The sequence below is a fragment of the Neovison vison genome, chromosome 1 (assembly GCF_020171115.1).
Source record: "Neovison vison isolate M4711 chromosome 1, ASM_NN_V1, whole genome shotgun sequence".
In the NCBI taxonomy this organism is placed as follows: Eukaryota; Metazoa; Chordata; class Mammalia; order Carnivora; family Mustelidae; genus Neogale; species Neogale vison.
In genome coordinates this window covers 273,629,721-273,649,710 of record NC_058091.1, presented here as the reverse complement: position 1 = coordinate 273,649,710, position 19,990 = coordinate 273,629,721, and positions in this window count along the sequence as shown.

The following is a 19,990-nucleotide window of genomic DNA, read 5'->3' as shown; positions in this document are numbered from 1 at the left end:
TACAGGTTGAAAAGGCGCCTCCTCCTACTTCCCCGCCATCTTGTCCCCCCTCCCCCCATTTCGATGTCTTAAAGGAAACTCAGACTTAACATGTAAATCTAAATTCCTGATCCTCTGCTACTATCCCGAAGATCTACTTCACCCAGTCTCTCCTGTCTCTGGGAAGAGTGAATCCATCTGTCCAGTTTCTTGGGCCACAATACCTGGGGTTGTCCTTGATGCCCAGCCCCCAGACATCTATTCTGTCAGTAAACTGATGGCTCTGCCTTCAAATTCTATCTAGGGTCCCATTGCTCATCACTCTTCTCATAGCTCCTCCTTCGTACAAGTCTTGTAGTTCATCTCTTGCTTGGCTTATGGCACTAAGCTCTTACCTGATCTTTGGCTGTAAATTTTTCCACTGTCTTCTCAACACAGTAACCAGGGTGCAAGCCAGATCATGTCTCTCTCAATCAACACCCTCCAGGTTCTCCCCATGTCACTCAGGGTAAAGGCCAGAGTCCTCACAATGGCCCGCATGGTGCTATGTGACCTGGTCTTCCATCACCTTCCTAAGCTCATCTCTGACTGCTCTCTCTTGCTTGGTCTTTCTGCTTCAGCAGCTTTTCTTTCTGCTTTGTCTCTTTTTAATGTGCCACACCTCCTTCTTGCTTCCAGACCTTTGCCCTGGAGTTTCCCTCAGTCTGGAGAGCTTTCCCCAGATAATCCACATGGCTCATTCCCTAAGTCCTGCCCAGGGTTTCGCTCAGATGCTGACTTCTCCTAAAGGCTATTCCTAACTGCCCACATAGAAATGATACCCCCAGCATGCCACTTTCTTTGCTTATTGTCTGCTTCCCTGAGCTGGTTGTAAGCCCAAGGGCAGGCGTGTTACTTCAGTGTGTTCATTAGGACTCTATTCACAACAGCTCAGACAGTAGACCCCAAATGCTGACTGTTGAATGAATGCAAGAATTTTAAGCAGGGGAGTTATGTGATAGATTTTACAAAGATCATCTGGCTGTTGTATGAGAAGTGGACTGTGAGGGAGGGTGGGAGGAAGCCAGGACCTCTGTTAGGGGCTATTGTAGGAGTCCAGGAATGAGAGGATGGTAGTTTATTCTAAGATGCTTTAGGGGGATCTTTTGAGAAATGAGTGCACTTGGAATATATTTTGGGAGAGCTGATAGGACCTGCTGACAGATTGAATGTAGGTTGATGATGAAGAATCAAGGATGACTCTTAGGTTTGTAGCCTAAACAATTGACTCAGGGTGGTCCCATTATCCAAGATGAGAAATATTGTAGGCAGGGATAGCTTTTTTTTTTTTTTTAAGATTTTATTTGTTTACTTATTTGACAGAGATCACGAGTAGGCAGAGAGGTAGGCAGAGAGAGAAGAGGAAGGAGGCTCCCTGCTGAGCAGAGAGCTCGATGCGGGGCTTGATCCCAGGACCCTGAGATCATGACCTGAGCTGAAGGCAGAGGCTTAACCCACTGAGCCACTCAGGTGCCCCAGCAGGGATGGCTTTTACTACTCATTTATTTGAGGGCAGATGAAGAGTTCTTTGAAGGGCGTATTCAAGTTGATTTGTTTATCTGCCTATTTATATTAAACACTTAGATGAAAATACAGAGTAGACAGCTGAATCTATAAATTTAGAGCTCATGAGTGCAATCCAGGCCAGAGATAGAAATTTGGGAACAGGAACATGTTTAAGATAAAGGAAAGTGAAAGAGTGTGTCATCGTCTCTCTGGAGGAGTTTGTGTTCTTGGGGAGAGGCCTAGGGCTAGGTTGTAAAAACTAAAAAGTAAAGTAAATGATAGAGAAATGGTACTGTCAGTCAAGCAGAAACCTACTTCTGGAGCACCTGTAATGTACCACGCTCTGCCCAGTGCTGCTGTTCGTGGGGTAGATGAGATGGACATGATCCTTGCCCTTAGAGAACTTACGGGCTATCATTTCTCCTGCTTACTCCTACTTCAAGAGCTATCAGGGGATATGGTATAATAAGATTCTCCCACTTATTTTGATACAGTGAATATACTTTCTTTCTACCCTCTCAGGCTAGAGAATCCTGATAATTAAGTTTGGGGTATGTCCAAAATTTATCTCCACGTAGATGCACATGGATATACGGCAATTGTAGCCAGGATGAGGGTTGCACTCAAGAAATGGGATAAAATCCTGGGGTCATCCAGATTTCTCTTAGGTCAAGACCATGGTCCAGAGTCATTGTCCTTTGGATAGAGAAAGAACAAACATTTACCGAACCCTCAGTGTGTACCTGTAGTAAATAACCTTTACCTATATTAAGTTAACCCTTCCTGTATTGTTTGGGAGAGGTGGCACTATCCCCTTTTCACAGACTGGAAAACGGAGGCTGAAAAGCCCAATAAATCTTCCAATGTCAGAGGATGAGGCATTGGCGGATCTCTTACTAACCCTAAAGTCTGATGTGAAACATTGTGTTCTTTCAACTCAAAAGCTCAAAGAAACACAAAATAAACTTAGTATTTCTTTCACATTAGAACATATATTTAAATTCAGTTTACTTTTCCTTCTCTAGCTGCCTTTCTTTGGGCCAAAACATCTTCAGTTTTTTCAACTATACTACATGTGACATGTTAGTTGTTAAAGGGCTTGGCATAGTGCCTGGTAGATGCTAAGTGCTTAACAGCTACTAGTTAATATGATCATACCATTGGCAACTAAGAAAACCGAGTTTGAAGAACTTGCCCAGTGTCCCACACTTAATCATTTATTCTACTTCCAAGTTCTAGGATCCTGAGATCATGAGGTGAACTGAAATCAAGAGTCAGGTGCTTAACCAACTGAGCCACCCAGGTGCCCCATATCAGTGTTTAATCCTTAAATATAGTCCAGCTAGAATAAAGCCATTCCTTTCTCTCCTCCTTTATTTAGGCTTCTATACTTCTTTTAATATGATCTTGATTGTTTTAGCTTTCAGAGAACTCTCCTTGTATCCAAGGCTTGTGTCTCCTCATTCAGTTTAGTGCGGCAGTTTATTTACTCATTCACGTTCTGAAATTGGAGTTGGCTGGCTGGCAGAATTTAATCAGAAGATTGTGTAACCATGGCAAGAGGCTGCCCAAATCCATAAATATAATGAGAGAATGGGTAACGGGAGAATCGGATGAAAAGGCAGCTCGCTTTGCAAAGGGGGAAACTCTTAACTCCCTCCTCCCTTCCACTTCTTACTACCCACCTATGAGGAGAAGAAGAGCTCAAACCAAAGTTAAAAGTGTGGAGTGAGATCAGCCCCGAGTGACCTCAGGGAATTTCTAAGTGAGGGTGTTAATTAGACACAGGGAGTATGTCTTGTTTGAGTGGTGGCATGTCTGAAAGAAAAGAGATGCATCTTAGAGTCAGATTCCGGGGAAGTGGAATCAGGAACCAGTGAAGTCCAGGAAGCTCTGAGAAGAACCCCAGCTCCTCCCTGCATGCTCCCACCTACTGGGGTGCCTACAGGAGATCCATGTGGCACTCATTGCTTTAGTTTAAGAGCTGCAACAGTATGTATGCAACATTCGGGATTGTGAAGAGATTTTCTTATTGGAATCTCACAGAAGTTCTGTGAGGGGTGCAGAGCGAGGAGACACGGTCTGGTGCAGGGGATATGAGGGGTCTGGAGGACCAGCTTGTTATGGGAGTCTTGCCATGGCATTAAGCCTCTTCACGTTTTGTTTTTCTCATCTGTAAATTAGATATCATAATATGTATAGCTCCGGGCTTTGGTGAGGTTTAATAGCAATACAAGTAATGGTGCCTGGCATATATTATGCGCTTGGTTCGTATTTGCTATTACTATTATCCCATTTGATGGATGAGAAAACTGAGACTCAGCTTCTGAAAGTGCCTTGCTCAAGGCTTCCAGGGCTGGACAGGGTCCCATGCCTCCAGACTTGCAGCCAGCTCTGCCTGCTCCAGCCCATTGAACGGCACCGATTCATCTCCCTTCGAAGTCAGGACAGTGCCCTTGGGACAAGGATGCTGTCAGGTTAGAAGGTAAAAGATTTTTTGTTGTTGTTGTTTTTCCTAAACAGGGTTTTATTTCATTCAGGTCATTAAAATGCTGCTGTAGTTGGTAAATCCATCGCAGTTTCTTAAGTACCCTTTAACTGCTAAGGTTGCTCGAGGTTCTAGGGCAAAGGTGTTTGGGTTTCTCTGTTTTAAACAAGACGAATAAGCAAACCAGTAGGAACACAACGTGGGAGGAAGAGCCTGGACTGGCCAGGGGGCTGAGATCCTTTACACAGTGACACGCTGTTTGTCTTACCGATCATCTGTCACTTCCTGCCGCAAACCTGCTGGGGAATTGATAAGTACCCGCAGCCCTGCCTTTGTGTCCCCAGACAGCCCAGGAAAGAGAGTACATCTTGCGGCCCCGGGGCAAGCTGGCTTTCAGACTGCACTCACTTCTCAGGAGGGTCCTGTAAGGGGCCCGCAGACGGCCATAGCGGTGTGACCGAGATCACACAGAGAGGGAGTTGCAGAGGCAAGCCTAGAAGGCAGGTCTCTGAGTCCTCAGGTGTGCATGACTGCTGGACCTCACACATGGCCCAGGAACCTTCAGAAGAGTCGAGTGTGGACAAGTGCATGCATGTGGGTGTGTGTGCATGTGGGTGTGCATGTGAGGGAGTTACTGGCATAGGAGTGGAAGAAGAATACCACATTTTGGGCTCTCTTTTGCTATCCCTTCTCGTACCTGTGTGTTCAAGGGAACACCACAGAGAGGAGGCATTGGCGGCAGCCCTGGCATGGTATTGATGTTCCTAGGGAGAAATCTGCACCCTGAGGCTCACACATGTGGGAGAGTTGGGCGTCTCCCACACATCTCCTAGGAATCCCCAAAGTGTGATCTGTGGACCAAAAGTGGCAGTAACCCCTGACACCGGCACTGGACTGCTAAGGAGAAAGGTGGCATCCTGGGCCCCAGCATGGACCTGCTGAATGAGAATCTGGATTTTAACAAGATGCTAAAGGTGACTTATGGGCAGATTAAAGTTTGCGACGAGACTAGGAGATGATAGGAACTTCTGGTCCAGGCAGGAGAAAATAAAGAGTTTGTGCCATGTGAAACTTTGATTGAGAATTGATCGGCGAGCCCTGTGGAGAAGTATTTCTAGACTCACCATGGTCAATTAGTGATACCTACTACCGGTGTGGGATGGGGAATTTGGTCTCGAAGATGGGGTATTAACTGTCACCAACTAGACTACATCAGAAGGCTCTTTGTGCTCTGAAATTCTCTAACCTTAATGCTGGCAAACACTCTTGGACCAGAGACTGGGTGATGTCTTTTGGAAGTCACATTGGTTCTGCCATTAGCTAGCTCTGTGACCTTGGGGACGCCACTTATACACCTGGAGCCTCCATTTCCACATTTGTGTATATTCTCTTGGTTCTCACATCAATACCTTGAGAAGGATGTTCTACATATCCCCACTCTACATGAAGAGACTAAGGCTGAGTGTGTTACTCCTCATTGAACATTCTCTTTTTTAATGGGGATGATGCTTTCAAAGTCAAAGGGATTTTTTCCTTCCCTACCCCCAAACCCCCTGCCCTGCCTCTCAAATTCCTCATATCAGGGAGCTCATATGAATATTGTCTTTCTCTGATTGACTTATTTCGCTCAGCATAATACCCTCTTATTCCATCCGCGTTGTTGCAAATGGCAAGATTTCATTTCTTTTGATGACTGCATAGTATTCCATTGTATATATATATACCACATCTTCTTTACCAATTCATCTGTTGATGGACATCTAGGTTCTTTCCATAGTTTAGCTATTGTGGACATTGCGGCTATAAACATTGGGGTGCACATGCCCCTTCGGGTCACTACATTTGAAAAGAATGAAACAAGATAGGATCAGAAGGGAGACAAACCATAAGAGACTCTTAATCTCACAAAACAAACTGAGGGTTGTTGAGGGGAGCAGGGTAGGGAGAGGGTGGTTGGGTTATGGACATTGGGGAGGGTATGTGATATGGTTAGTGCTGTGAGATGTGTAAGCCTGATGATTCACAGACCTGTACCCCTGGGGCAAATAATAGATTATATGTTAATAAAAATAATAATTAAAAAAGTCAAAGAGACAGCTTCATAGTGGCAGAAGTTCAGCCCCATGGTAGGCTGGCGAGTTGGGGGTCGGGGAAGAGGTATGTTTTGGGTAGACAGCAGATTGTGAGATTCCAGTGCTCCTGAAACTGCACCACAAAAGTGGTAGCCGGCTCTGTCAAGAAGGCTTGGCATGAGCTAAGTTTGTCACCTTGTAGCAATGAGTGCTTTCTTGGCCCTTTGCAGCCTGGAGATTCTGGCTGGCCATGCTGGGGCAGGGAAGTGCCCAGCCAAGTTGGAAGGCAAGACCTAAGATGAGGTGACTGGCAAAGGGGGGGGGCACGGAGTCGGGCACAACCAGCCTGCTGTGCCTCATGTTCACAGGACAGAGCCCATCTCCAAATTAAATCTCCTGGAATTCTCACTTGGGGAGAGGTGAAGGAGAGCAAATCAACAGAACAAAGGTGAGAGAACATGAACCGGTTTTCCATCCTCAATAGCCAGAGATCAAGTAATCTTGGGAACAATGCATTAGTTCTAAGTTTAATCTAATAAGTAGGATCTATTAATGGATTTTCTCCCACTATGAAGCAGAGTAGCATAGTGGCTAAGTGTTTGGGTCCTAAATCATTCACCAGGGTTCAAGTCCTCTACCATCATTTGCTAGTTATGTGATAGTGGCCATGTTTTTTACTTGTTAATTTCAACTTTTCCTGTCTGTAATGTACAGATGACAATAGAACCTGCCTCACAGATGTGTCCGGAAGATTCAACGAGATAATGCTTTTAAATTCATCCCAGTGCCTGACACAGCAAATACTTAAAACATGATAGTTTAAAATATTACGCTACTGTTGGTTTCATTGTCAGGGAGCGCATATGTTGTTATGACCGTTGGTGTTATGAGGAGGTCCAATATGTAATGATCCTTTTTTCTGCTTGAGTTCTGAGTCAGGTAAGAAATAAGATAAGGGGATAGGAATAAAAGGTACAGCATAAAAAAATAACGGCACAGCACAGGAAATCAAATAAAAAAATAAAAAATAAATAAAAGGTTCATGGGGAAAAAAACCCAAAAGAAATAAGATAAAGGAGCAAATGAGATGAGAGACCAAAATGCCTCCTTTATCACTGAAAAGCTGACACTAGAGGCTGAGACTTGAGTAGACAGGATTCCAGAGCCCTAGAGCCCCAACCTGGCCAGCACAAACCATCTTGGGAAGACATACTTCTGTATGTTGGAGACAGGTCATGTTGGGGGAACTGACTTCTGCCAAGAGGATGGCAGTGAGCTCTCTACCGGTCACCTGGCTCTCAATTAGGAAGAGAGAAAACCTAGAGCTTTGTACACCTTCCCCTCAAATTGTCCTCAAATTGGAGATGAGCCACTCCTCCTGTTGGAGGTAGAGATTAGGATGAGGAAGAGAGGTGAAGAAAGTCCTGGGATTTTTACAGTAACAGAGGCTGTCCCAGATGGAAGGAATGTCAGGAGTGGACAGGAAGTGTTTCCCCAACCTTCAGTTCCTGACAAGGATAGTGTTGTACTTGGCATATTTGACACTTGGAGAAGATCATTTAACGCGGTCCCCACCCTTAGACAACAGAATTAATTTCAGTGATAACTACATAATGATCAGAACTCATCATTATTTTCTGGACTCAATCTTTAGTTTTAAAACAGTTGAGAAACAAAAGAGCAGGAATTTGTTTCCCGTGACATTATTCAAGCTCAGTAAATATTTCATATCTGAACCAAACTATTCACTTACCAAATGAAAATATTATACTTTGCATTTTATCACCGTACTGCGGTTTTAAATTTTAAGCCCACACAAGAGCTTCAAGTGGTGATGTAGAATGACAGAACTGAATTAGCTCAATGCTGTTCCTCCTTCACTCTGATTACCGTGCAATCTTTATTTCTCATCTGCTGGGGTCCGAATTACCGCAGGGTCTGGAGGCAGCAACAGTGCCTGCAGTGAGCTCAAGTGATTTCAAACAGTCACACGCTTGGGCTGGAAATTAGTGGGTGAAGCTGCACCCACATTTCAGACTTACGTATTATCAAAATCCAACAATAGCCTTGGCAACTGTTTAGAACTTAGATCAACCAAAGATTTATTTGTTTGTTTATTTGTTTTGGGAAAAGGGTGTATATGTTATCACTGGCATTGTTTGGAATTTCAGGCTCACGGTGATGATTTAAAAAATGACTAATTTCCAATTACTTTAAAAATGACTGTTTTAAATTCCCTGCAGACAAGCCCATTCTTGTTACCCACACCAGGCACATCCGTTGCCCCCATTGTCTGGCCTGTGTTACACCACTGAGTAAAAACCACTCTGAGTTGGGAGGTAGGACTTCTGGGCACCCCTCGTGTTCCTACCTGTAACTGAGAAGTCTCATTTCCTAATCGGGCAAATCTCATTTTCTTTTGGGCCTCAGTTTTCCTAACTGTAAGTTAAGGGGACTGGACTGGGTCATCTCTAAATTTTTTTCTCTGTTCTAATCTCTGGCTCGAAAAGTCATCTTTCAACCAGGGAGTGGGAGACTGGAAAACACATTTGGAATCTGAATGTGTCTCTCTTCAGGGAGCTTGCGCTGATTTATGGGGCCGAGTCAGTGAAAGGAGATCATCTGCCTTTGATTTATGTCAGATGCATGCTGTGCTCAGGCTTCTGCTGTTCTGGAGGGGTTGGGGCTGAAGTAGAGAGTAGAGGAAGTTTCTGGGTTGGCTATGAGAGCAATGGAGAGGCGGAGGCTATGGCTGCGGGGGGGCAGCGGTGACGGTGCCAGCACATGTTTCCTGAGTGCTTATTACCTGCTAGGTGTGGCAGTCCTAGCGGGTAGAGCTATTACCTGCTATTACAGTGCTTCTTACCTGCTGGGTGTCCCAATGTCTTAATGTCATCTTGGGGAAGACTCTACTGTTTACCCATCATTAAGATGAAGAGATTGAAGCCGTGCTACAGGGTGAATGGTGGTTGTAAAATTTGAACCAAATTTGTTGTCTGGCTTCAGAGTCCATATTTTACCCAGTGTGGCAGAGAGTTAAGGGTGAGAGTTGCTGTTCTCCCCTAGATCTTTGTGTCTCTGTTCCAGCTGGCCGTGTCCCAGGCAGTCTTGTTCCCGGTCCTGGCATTATAGGAAGGGCCCAGGAGACTCTGCTGAGGGCAGCATTTCGCTTTGTTTCAGATCTTTCTTGTTCCTGGCACAGTGTATGACCATGAGTTGTTAATGTCTAGAGGGATCTTTGAGTCTGAACTTGAGTCTGATTTGTCTCTGACCTGAGACTAGAGAGATTAGAGCAACAGGCAGGTTGAGTGACTTGTTGAAGATCACTGAGACTTCGGGACACAGTTTTACCTGGGATCCCACTCTTCAGCATGCCTTCACAGGCCATCGGGTCCCTGTGTGCACTGAGGGTCTGGCCTGGCTTCTTTCCATCTTGGACTTTAAGGTCCCCAGGCCACATCCAGGAATTATTCAGGCCTGTCTCCTGATGTGGCACTTGGTTACCCTCATCTTTTGTCCATGAGTGGTCTCTACTGTTTTAGTAGTAAACTGTATTTCATGGGGATTTTGAAATCTATCTGTTTCACAGAGCATTATTTCTCTCTGTGAAGAACCTGAATGTGGATATGTCACACAGGATGATTCCATTCATTCAGCAAATACTCAAGCATTTATTGTGTCTTTTCTAGGCCCTGAAGTCATAGGCAGACCCAGTTCCTGCCTTTGTGGAGCTTATATTCAAGTGGGGGACAGATGCCACATAAGCCATGATATAATGTTTTAGTTATGCTTGCCATTACTTAATTCACATCTGCATGTAAGGGTATAGAGCCGTATTTTCTGAGTGTTACAGGTAGTCCAAAAAGGACTATGAGCTCTTTTCTAGTCATAGCTTTCCCCTGAAATCTTATATTTCATTTTTAGTATATCTCACTTTGTTTAAAAAATGAGGCATATTTTACAGCACATTGTCAAAAATGTCATATTGTTCTTTATCCAAAACAAATGAAATTTACCTTGTAGCCAGGTCTTTTTCTGAAACAGCTATAGATCTGAGCAGACAACAATAGAAGGTAATACATCTTCCACTGTGATTGTCCTAGCATTCATCATCTTCCCTCAATATTTTTTTTTTATTAAAAACAAAAGGTTAGAAAGTCCATTTTGTTTGTATTGGCAGTCAAAATTTGCCGAAGAATTGCCACCGGCTGGGGTTCTACTCTGCATCTGTGTGTAATAAGTTGTAATACCTGGTAGAGGTGATAGAACTTTCTGTTTTCTCTAGGGATGTTTCAGCTGTGGCACACCGACTTTCCAACTCAGCCTTACTGTACATGGTAATCCCACGTACTTCTAACATTATACAACTGAGAGTAGAACTGCTGACCAGAAGCTTAAGAACATTCTCACAGGTGTGATTTTTTCTGAAACCTGAGTTAGAATTCTACCATCTCCACTTCCATCCATTCATTCATCCAACACGTACGGATGAAGCCTCTTCCAAGAGTCTGGTACTGTAGCTACTATATGGCGAGAACACACTAAACAGACTGTCTCAGCTTCCGTGGAACCTGTGCTCTAGTTGGGTTGACTCCTATGAATAAGTACATAAATGAACAAGGTAACTTCAAATTTTGATAAGGACAATGGAAGAAAATACCAGTGTTATGAAAACAAGACTAACATGGTGGTGGCAGTGATGAAGGGCAGAGCATTTTTGAGAAAATGACTTTTAAATGGCATCTTAAAGGAAAAAGAAGAAACTGGCCAGGCAAGGACCAGACGGAGAGCATCACAACACATGCAGGGGCTCTGAGGCAGGAAATGGATTATATGTTTGAAGACTGGAGGAAAACCAAAGTACATGGACTCCAGAGAGCAGAGGTGGTGGTGGGGAAAGTGATGAGATGGGAGAGTGAAGAAGAAGCAGGTAGGACCATTTAAGGTCTTTAGGGCAAGCTAGAGAGTTTGGACTTGATTCTAAGTATAGTTGGGAAGCCAAGTAGGGTTTGACAAGGGAGTGATGATTGCATTTTAGGAAGTTCATTTCATGCGACCATTCACTCTTAGAGCAGCATTGAAAAGAGGGAGGCTGGGGCACCTGGGTGGCTCAGGGGGTTAAGCCTCTTCCTTCGGCTTGGATCATGATCTCAGGGTCCTGGGATCAAGTCCCACTTCGGGCTCTCTGCTCAGCGGGGAGCCTGCTTTTCTCTCTCTCTCTGCCTGCCTCTCTGCCTACTTGTGATCTCTGTCTGTCAAATGAATAAATAAAAAAAAAATCTTTAAAAAAATAAAAAGAGGGAGGCTGTCACAGTTGTCCAGGTGGAGATACTGGTGGCCTGGCTTATGATGGTCGAGTGGAAATGGTGGAATAGAAATTTTCAAGATAAACTGGGGAGTGGGTGCCAGGGGAAGAGAGTCAAGGCTGTCTCCCTGATGTCTGGCATGGGCAATTTATTAGTTTTGCAGTCTTGGGAGAGTCTTACCTTCTCTGAGCCTGGGGATTGGCTGGGGCAGGCAGGAGACTATGGGTCGAGACTGAAGACCTGGCTGAGATAAGTCCAGGGGATGGTGAAGGATAGATGGAAATGATGCATGTGTCTGCGATGTGCAGTGAATTCTGCCTCCACCAAGAACTCAAAATGTCACTACCTGACAAAACCTTAAAATACCAATAGCATAAATTACCTGGGCAAAATGACTGATATATATAGCTTCTGCTTATACCCACCATGCCTTGTTAAGAGAAATTAATAAAGACATGTTTTCTGACTACAGTATGTATTATTCAAGACTTTTGGGTTATAAATGAAAGAAATGCAGCTTGAATTCATCAAAGCAAAAAGAAAAATTATTGGCTAGCAAATGAAAAGATGACAGTGTAGCTGAATGAACTTCAGGCATGGTGAGATCTAGGTGCTCATCTGATTTTCTCTGAGTATGGGATTTGCCTTCTTTTGTGCTAGCTGCTTTCTTGGGTCAGTTTTCCTGAAGGAGTAGAGAAGATGTCAACCCTTAATTCCAGATTTATATCCTAGCAGCTCCAGTAGAAGGTAAGCCCCTGTTTGATAGTAGTTACAACAAATCTGGGTATAGTTTCTGGTGATCTGGTTTGGATTGGCTGCTCATCTCTAAAACAAGCTCAGTGGTCAGAGGGTGGATGGGCTAAGGTCTGGCTGATGAGTAGAGTCATCCCTACCTAAACCATATGGGAGGGAGAAAGTGAGAAATTCCCAAAGGAAAACTGGGCTGCCCCTGCTGGAGTAAATAATGCAAGCTGGGAAGGCAAAAATAATACACCCAAAGGAGTCCCTTTGAAATCCGTATCAGAATCTTACCTGTCAAACAAGTAAGCCTCATAGCTCCATTCACCCTTGCTTTCCTTGGAGGTGGTGAGAACGGGGAAGCATACAGCTTTACAACCCTCAGAAGGCAGAAGCAGTGCTTTTCATTGTACCTTGTGGTTTCAAACCTGCAGAAAAGGTAGGGAGATGCTATGGAAATCAAGCCAGGTATGGGAACCTTTGGAATCAAGTTGGGTAGATCAAATTTTTTGGCATGTGGGAGCAGGTAGTGGTAAATGGCGCTGAGGCACTTTTACTCAGCTCGTTTCCAACACAGGCATTTCTTAAATCTTCCCAGGGCTTGTCAGGCTCCTTAGAAAGTATTTTATCACAGTATCATAGACTGTCAGAGCTGGAAGGCATCTTTCAGTCTTAGACATCTTTCAGTCCAAACTGGTCTCTCTATTCATGTAAGAATATTGAGGCCTGGAGCACTGAATGGGGAGAAAAATCTTGAATCCCAGGCTCTGTGATTTCATTTCTGTGAATGGTGTACTGAGTCTCTTATTGCTTCCCTCGGTGAATGTGCTTCACACATGAGCTGTCTTCTCTTTTTTCCTGTAAAGAGTCTGTTTGGTTTCCCACGGGAAAACTCCTGGCCCAGATTTCACTTGGTTTTCCAATCCTTGAGTTTAAACATCCCTCTGAGAACTAAGGGTTCTTTGGAAGACGATGGGTAGGTGACCTAACTCACCCTTGAGGCACTTCGTGCCCAAAGAACACAAGATCAGGGATAGTCCTCTTGATTCAATGACAGTCCCAGTGCCTATTTGACTCCATTGGCCCTCAGAATTCATTTACATCTGAACCTCTGGGAATGTCTTCCTTTGAATTGTCCACTCCTATGGCTCAGGATGGAGCATCTCCTCCTGAATGAGGACTTGCCAGGCTGGAGGAGAAACCTGAATGTTGGACTCAGAGAGCCTAGAATGCAAATCCAGGCTCTAACATTTATAAGTTACGGGAGTGCGACCAAATTACTAAACGTTGCTGAGCCAAGCCTCAGTTCCTTTATTTAGAATGAACAAACGCATGCAAGCTTACCTCATTAGGCAGAGAGGATGAAATGAGAGTAATGCATCAGAGTTCTCAGTCCCAGTCCTCAAGCCTGGGAGAGTCTAAGCGCTCAGTGTGTTTGAGCTGGGAGGGGGGTTGGTATTATTCTCGGGATTCCAGGTAATAGTGGAGGAGAGATTGAAATACTGTGTAACTCAAGCTAGGTAGCCATTCAGAGGGAAATATGTACCATAGGGATCCACCGAAAGATGAACTCAGCTTGGTCCAACTCCCATTCCACACATCTCTGTTTAGAGTCCCCCGAATGTAGACATTCTGCACTCTCTTCCAGAACACCCCTTTATTTATCACTTAGTTTTGATGACTTGTACATGATTCCCTGAATTCACTGATTTTGATAACTTTCTCGCCTTCAGTGCCATAGATTCCTCCTCTGGTCAATACTGCTCACTCATCAAGGACTCTGCAAAATAACACACGTAGAGCACCTAGTCCACAGTGGCTGGCACATGGTAACTAATCAATAAAATGTTGGTTACTAAGATTACTCTTCTGACCACTCCTGGAATTATTATCAAGTACCTGGCCCAGGAATAATGATGAAGCTGTGAATCGTAAGGGATGTCTGGGGACATCCCATAAAAGGACATGTTTTGTCCTTTTAAAAAGGCTAAGCCTTATTCACATTCATCATCCTATTTTTTTTTTCTGGCAGGAGAAATAATTTATTAGGTCAACTTCTCATCCCTCTTTTTAAGGTCAATTCATGTCAATTTTTTTTTTTTTTAACTTTTCTCATAGATCCTATTCGTTACCTGCTAGTCGCAATCATTTCCTCCTCGCTAATCTGCTTTGGTGCTTGGATTAGATCTGAGAGGCCAAAAGACATCCATTACAGAGACAAGATTTGCCACATAAGAGTTTGATTTCATCATCACTGTCAGTTTGCCGGGCACTTTCTCAAACATGCTCTCATTTAATCCTCAAAATAACCCAGGGTGGAAGCGTATTACTGTACCTGTTTTTTAAAGATGGTGTCAGCGAGGAGTTAAGTAACTTGTCTAGTGCCAAACAGAAGGAAAGGTTCATTTTGTGTGTGTTGAGTTTGAGGAGTTCATTATAGATCCTGGATATCAGCCTTCTATCTGTACTGTCATTTGCAAATATTTTCTCCCATTCCGTGGGTTGCCTCTTTGTTTTCTTGACTGTTTCCTTGGCTGTGCAGAAGCTTTTGATTTTGATGAAGTCCCAGAAGTTTATTTTCGCTTTTGTTTCCTTTGCCTTTGGAGACGTATCTTGAAAGAAGTTGCTGTGGCTGATACCGAAGAGATTACTGTCTATGTTCTCCTCTAGGATTCTGATGGATTCCTGTCTCACGTTGAGGTCTTTTATCCATTTTGAGTTTATCTTTGTGTACGGTGTAAGAGAATGGTCGAGTTTCATTCTTCTACATATAGCTGTCCAGTTTTCCCAGCACCATTTATTGAAGAGACTGTCTTTTTTCCACTGTACATTTTTTCCTGTTTTGTCAAAGATGATTTGCCCAAAGAGTTGAGGGTCCATATCTGGGCTCTCTACTCTGTTCCACTGGTCTATGTGTCTGTTTTTATGCCAGTACCATGCTGTCTTGGTGATCACAGCTTTGTAGTAAAGCTTGAAATCAGGTAATGTGATGCCCCCTGTTTTATTTTTGTTTTTCAAAATTTCCTTAGTGATTCGGGGTCTCTTCTGATTCCATACAAATTTTAGGATTATTTGCTCCAGCTCTTTGAAGAATACCGGTGGAATTTTGATCGGAATAGCATTAAAAGTATAGGTTGCTCTAGGTAGTATAGACATTTTAACAATGTTTATTCTTCTGATCCAAGAGCATGGAATGGTCTTCCATCTTTTTGTGTCTTCTTCAATTTCTTTCATGAGTGTTCTGTAGTTCCTCGAGTACAGATCCTTTACCTCTTTGGTTAGGTTTATTCCCAGGTATCTTATGGTTCTTGGTGCTATAGTAAATGGAATCGATTCTCTAATTTCCCTTTCTGTATTTTCATCATTAGTGTATAAGAAAGCCACTGATTTCTGTACATTGACTTTGTATCCTGCCACATTGCTGAATTGTTGTATGAGTTCTAGTAGTTTGGGGGTGGAGTCTTTTGAGTTTTCCATATAAAGAATCATGTCATCTGCGAAGAGAGAGAGTTCGACTTCTTCATTACCAATTTGGATACCTTTTATTTCTCTTTGTTGTCTTATTGCTGTTGCCAGGACTTCTAATACTATGTTGAACAAGAGTGGTGAGAGTGGGCATCCTTGTCGTGTTCCTGATCTCAATGAGAAGGACGCAAGCTTTTTCCCATTGAGGATGATATTTGCATTATGTGGGTCTTTCATAGATAGATTTGATGAAGTTTAGGAATGTTCCCTCTATCCCTATACTTTGAAGCATTTTAATCAGGAACGGATGCTGGATTTTGTCAAATGCTTTTTCTACATCAATTGATATAAAAAAATGGGCAGAAGATATGGACAGACACTTCTCCAATCAAGACATATAAATGGCTATCAGACACATGAAAAAACGTTCATCATCACTAGCCATCAGGGAAATTCATATTAAAACTACATTGAGATATCACCTTACACCAGTTAGAATGGCCAAAATTAACAAAACAGGAAACAACATGTGTTGGAGAGGATGTGGAGAAAGGGGAACCCTCTTACACTGTTGGTGGGAATGCAAGTTGGTGCAGCCTCTTTGGAGAACAGTGTGGAGATTCCTCAAGAAATTAAAAATAGAACTTCCCTATGATCCTGCAATTGCACTCCTGGGTATTTACCCCAAAGATACAGATGTCGTGAAAAGAAGGGCCATCTTTACCCCAATGTTTATAGCAGCAATGGCTATGGTCGCCAAACTGTGGAAAGAACCAAGATGCCCTTCAAAGGACGAATGGATAAGGAAGATGTGGTCCATATACACTATGGAGTATTATGCCTCTATCAGAAAGGATGAATACCCAACTTTTGTAGTAACATGGACGGACTGGAAGAGATTATGCTGAGTGAAATAAGTCAGCAGAGAGAGTCAATTATCATATGGTTTCACTTATTTGTGGAGCATAACAAATAGCATGGAGGACATGGGGAGTTAGAGAGGAGAAGGGAGTTGGGGTAAATTGGAAGGGGAGGTGAACCATGAGAGACTATGAACTCTGAAAAACAATCTGAGGATTTTGAAGGGGCGGGGTGGGGGTGGGAGGTCGGGGTACCAGGTGGTGGGTATTATAGAGGGCACGGATTGCATGGAGCACTGGGTGTGGTGCAAAAATAATGAATACTGTTATGCTGAAAATAAATAAATAATTTTTTTTTTAAAAAAGAAGCAAAGGATCGATCTTTGGATCAAACCTTGTTCTGCTGCCTCACAGGGGTCCTTGCGGTATCTGGGGTCAATTGTTTCTTATAATGGGTCAGCGTGGCGCGTTAAGTCATTACACCCGTCCTTCACATTGGCCTGGGGACAAATGTGGGGAGGAAATAGGGCATAGCAGAGACACTGACGTTCACCAGAGGCTGCATGTGTGGGCTGGACCATTAGCTGTAGGAGTTTGGTTGGCATCTTTTACGGTGACCTCAGGGGCATTTCCACTGGCTAAGCTCTCTGCCTTGTATTGGTTGAGTTCAGTGCTAATTGCACCTCTGGGTTGCAGCCGTGATGAGCCCAGCAAGGGCAGACTATGAGAAGTATTTCTGAAATCCAAGACACCTAGGCGTGGAAGCAACTGTTCACCAGCTGTGTGACTTCAGGCAAATATATGTTCTTAACCTCCATCTCTGCATCTGTACTGTGAAGACAAGAATGCTTGGGTCTTCTTGTCTGTGTTGTGGAGAAGGGTAAGTTAAATTAGCTGATTTACCTAGAGTGCCTAGGAAATCATCAGGCTGAACAAGCGCGGCTTACCGTCATCACTGGCTTTCTTGTTTTTAAAAGGAAAGGCCTTCAAGCACAGAGTTGAATAGGGAAGTGTTAAGTTCTGCAAACCTAATCATAGGCCCTTATGTCCCACTTTTTGTGTGATCTTGGCATGGCCTTCAGATTCAATTACTCATTTTATACTAATAATGTCCAAATGTATATTTTGAGCCTCAGATAAGCACACACAATTGCCTGATTAATATTTCTTCTCAACTGCTTTAGATGTGCTGCAAATTCAATGTGTCCAAAACAGAGCTCAAACTCTACTGCAAACCTGATCTTCTTTAGGTTTTTTTCCTTTCCCAGCAAATGGCCAGAAGCCCAGGACCGTCCTTGAAACACCCTCCCTGCTCTAATCCATCAGAACGTCCTGTCTGAGCTGCTGCTTCCATAAACATCGAATCTGCCCATTTCCTGCCATGCGCAGCACCATCCAAGTCAAATAGACCATCATCTCCTGCCTGGACTATGATACTAGCCTCCAGCTGCCTGCCCTACATCTACTTCAACCTCTTGCAGGCCATTCAGAGTGATTATTTTGGAAGGCAATGATCCCGTGTCCTCCTCCATCTCCATCCCACCCCCAAACACCTCCCTAGTGGTTTCCCATTGATTTTAAAGTCAAACATGCTCCAGAACATGCCTATAAGGTCCATCATGATCTGGACCCTATTTGTCTTTCAGGCTCATTTCCCATGTTTCTACTACAAGTGCTTTGTCCACGGTCACCCTTCTGCTGAGAATATCTTTCCATCCCATTTTCCAGCAAACTGAATCTACTTTTTCTTCAAGCTCAGATTACACCTTCCCTGACCTCTGTCATGAGTTCTCATCTCCCTTTTGTAAGGTCCCTGTTACCCCAAATCTCTCTTTCATAAATATAGTATGGTTGCAAGTATCATTTACTTGCATGATTTTTGTTTTGTATTTGTCTGTCCAGACTAGAGTCTTCATCCTCTGTATGTTACCCTATTCCAAGGACCCAGCACAGTGGCTGGCACACAGAAGATGGCCAATGATTATTTGTCCCATGCACGAGAATCTTCAAGGAGAATTCAAGATTTGGAACCATGAATCCAGCACCATCATTCTAGTGCGTGGGTCACTAAACAGCAGTTCACGTGTCATTAGCTAGTTTGCCCTTGCCAGTAAGTGTCAAAGCTGGGATTTGAATCCAGGTCTTCTGTAGGAAAAAACAATTTTATGAGTCTGATGTGCTCAGACGGCTCCCTCTTGAATTCTGTTCCAAAAGGAACAGAGGACTTGCCCTGGGAACAGTTTTGCTCCAAAGTCAGTCATCTAGAACTGTAGATTTAGAAATGTGGATGAGTAAATGATTCATTTGGAAATGACTCAGAGCCTTCTGAAAACCTTAGGAAACATATTTTTTTAAACCCTGGCTGGCCATGCATGAGACTTAGAAACCAATGGAATGATAAAGAACATATTTTCTACCCTCATTTGATATCACCTGAGTTTCAGTGAAATCTTATCTTCTGTGATGGGAGGAAGTAGAGTTTATAGAATCAGGCATAGTCAGATCTCCTTTCTATCCACCAGACCAGATTCATGCCCTCATTATTAAGTTTTGATGAGGAACGCTTTGAGTAGAACCTGCATTATATATTTTCTTGATATTATCTTTTCAACTGCATTCTTACAGCTGTCATCATAAGATCCTTGTCACCTCAAGTGTTGGTGCTGATTTGAAGGTCGATAGTCTCTCCCTCAGCTGGTCTATCTCTCCCCCTAATGGGAGAGTCTTCCTCTTAAAGGTGAGCTCAAGATCCTAGGGCGGCTTCCCAACATGAAGCTCTTCTTGATCTTCAAGGGGCTTCTTGATAATGTTCCATTTGTCTTCTTTCCTTATCACGTGCCATCAGGATATTTTTTTTTCATCGCCTATCAGTTGCTTAACTCACAGATTCAAAAAATAGTTACAGAGCCCCTGCTATGTGCCGGGGACTCTGTCACACACTGGAGCAGCAGCAAGATAGTCACGGCACCTTCTCTTCTAGACCCATGTCCCTGAGGACAGACAGACATTTAATTAACTCATTTGTATGAGGAAAACGATGACAAGGGCTCAGGGTCGGGGAGAGGTACTGGGAGTGTATGAGAAGGGACCCTCACTTAGGAGAAACATGGAAGGCTTCTTTGGGGGAAATGGTCCTGTTTAGTCTGAAATCATGCCCTGTGTTCATTCCCATTTTCTTCCTTATAGGAAAAACTTTCTTTCTTCTCTCTCTCTATTCAAAAGTATTCAGTAGCAACCTGTTAGGCAAAAACAACCTACTTTAGAGCTCAGGCTCTCAAATCAAACAGAGTTGGAGTCAAATCCCAGCTCTACCAATTCCTGGCTCAGTGTCTTTATGCAAATTATTCACTTTGTTATGCATAGTGTTTGCTCAACTGTCATCTAAGGATTATAACACCTTTCTCTCAGGGTTGTTTTGGGTGTGAAGTACTCCACACAGTGCTGGCGCTCAGTTAACTGCTCATTTAATATGGCTAAGGTTATTACAAAGTTGTTTTATGGGTAAGTGTAAGAATAACACAGAGGGGGACGCCTGGG